Source organism: Lontra canadensis, unplaced genomic scaffold (genome assembly GCF_010015895.1).
Source record: "Lontra canadensis isolate GAN:19392208 unplaced genomic scaffold, GSC_riverotter_1.0 scaffold51, whole genome shotgun sequence".
Taxonomy (NCBI): domain Eukaryota; kingdom Metazoa; phylum Chordata; class Mammalia; order Carnivora; family Mustelidae; genus Lontra; species Lontra canadensis.
The window spans coordinates 10,726,145-10,728,697 of record NW_022631045.1 but is presented as its reverse complement, the minus strand read 5'-3'; positions in this window follow the sequence as shown (position 1 = coordinate 10,728,697).

The window sequence follows — 2,553 nt, the reverse complement described above, 5'->3', positions numbered from 1 at the left end:
GATAAAAGTACTTGATTTCTATTTGCATCTATAACTTGAATAATTTTTTGAAGATCAAATGGAAAAGGAAAAATTGCAAAAACGGATAGAAATAGTCATGGATATGTATATAAGGGCTTATTAAAAGGAACTCATCAAGTGTTTTTATTGGCAAAACTGTCTTAAAATTACCAGTATGAGAATACGTGTTAAAAAATTATGGTACAAATGAATCTTGGAATACTGAGGAAAAAAATAAAATCAAATTAAAAAAAATTATGGCACACCTACATAAATATAATGCAGCCTTTAAAATGTAGAATTTTCAATGATACAGAAAAGTGTCTATGATGTGCAATGGAGGCTAAAGACTGTAAAACAGTAGAGACATAAGGAATGTACACAACAAAATAACCAACAAAACAACAGTTAAGTTCTTGGTAGGGAACATATAACTTTTGTTTTCCTTGTGCTTTCACCTATTTTCCAACTCCACCAAGAACATGTCACTATTGTAGTCAGGTAAGTTTTAAACACACACACCCAAAATTTTGTTATGATTATTTGTGTGACGGAACCGTGCATGAACCTTTTTTTTTTTTAAGATTTTATTAGTTTATTTGACAGACAGAGATCACAAGTAGGCAAAGAGGCAGGCAGAGACAGAGAGAGAGGAGGAAGTAGGCTCCCTGCTGAGCAGAGAGCCTGATGTGGGGCTCAATCCCAGGACTCTGGGATCATGACCTGAGCCGAAGGCAGAGGCTTTAACCCACTGAGCCACCCAGGCACCACCATGCATGAACTTTATTTGCAATTTTTTTCATTCTTTTATTCATTCATTCGAATTGTCCATTGGTGGTAAAGACAATGCCGTATGTGCAACAAATCATTATGGCTCTCTTGATTTACATACAGGACAACTACATTTCCCCATCTTCCTTACCACTGGCCTTGGGTCATATGACTGGGCACCAGTCACGAAACCAGACCCAGACACAGAACCCTGCAGTACCTACCACTCTAGCTCCTCCCCTTCCACCAAGATTTGAGGAGTCAAAGCTGACACTGTTACAGGATAGATAGAGCAATCTGGATCCCTGGGAGCCTGGAGCCTTCCTGTCACAATGGAGTATGATAAAAATATGATAAAAATAGATGAACTCCTACTGTCTGAAGCCACTGAGATGTTGCCGGTTGTTATAAGCAGTTTATCTATCCTAACAGAGCACTACTATTACCCATGGGAAAATAGAAACTAAAATGCTCCTTCCAAAATACCAACCTTCAAGAGCAGCTCATGATCTATTGAAGGAAGTCCTCAAAATGGCATACAAGGTCCTCCATACCCTAGCTCCATGCACCTCACATCCCAAATATCTCACTGTCCCTTGGGAATGCTCCCGGAAGTTCCTGGACCTGTTCTTCCCCATCAGAGCACCAACTGCAACTGTACAGTAATTAGCTGTCTAGTCACCACTTCCTTTCCCGAGATTATGAGTCTTCTCTAAGGCGGCAGTTGTCTTTCTTCACAGATCATCTTCAACGCTAACACTACATGCCCGACATATACAGGATGCTAGTAGGTATTTGCTGAATAAATAACATTTTCTTAAATGTTCGCAGCCCCCTAAAACAACAAGAAATTTTAGAGCCTGGAAGGTAGGGGAAAAACAATTCTCATTTTATTAGAATATATTTTCTTCTAAAATAAATTCTCAATCTCTGTAATATCGGACTAGCCTGAAGCTCTTAACAATTCCTGAAATAAAACCAGGAGCCAGGAATTAAATGTCTTTTAAGACTACAACTGGTTCCTAGACCAAGCTGTTATGGGGTTTGTGAAACTAAAAATTCTGACTTCCTAATTTTAGAGTTGCAATTTTTTAATCTTAGGAATTTATAGTGAAATTACAAATATATATTTTATATGTATCTATGTATCTATCTATATATATGATTTATTTTAGAGAGAGTGTGACAGTAGGGAGAGGGGCTAAGGGAGAGAGGGAGGGAGGTAGAGAAGCAGACTCTGCATTGAGCCTATCAAAAGGCCCAGCCCCACAACCCTAATATCACAACCTGAGCCAAAATCAGGAAGTCAGGGGCTCAACCAACTGAGCCACCCAAGTACCCCGAAATTACTCTTAGATATTTTAAATGGTGGTGGATTCTAAATTATTTCAGGTAGAAAGTAACCTTGGAAATAAAAGAATCACCACTGTTAACTTGAAATGCTCCACTTGTGAGGGAGACATTCAAAGAAAAGCAGTATATTTTATGCTCCTTGGGAACTTTAGCGTTAAGAATAGCCCTTCCATTAACTACAAAAACATTAGTTTAAATGTATTACACAGCATCTGTCACTGTTGAGTCTTAGATGTTACTTCAATAGTATCCATGAAGAATATAACTTATTTTAAAAGCTTGTTTTTATTTTTTAAAAATCTATAATTTTACCCACTGTAATAGTGAACTGAACTTTTAAGAAATACTTTCTTTACATGGATTATCTTAAGATATAAAGAACCAAATAACTCTTTGGTTTTGTTATATGGGAAAAACAACACACAGTCC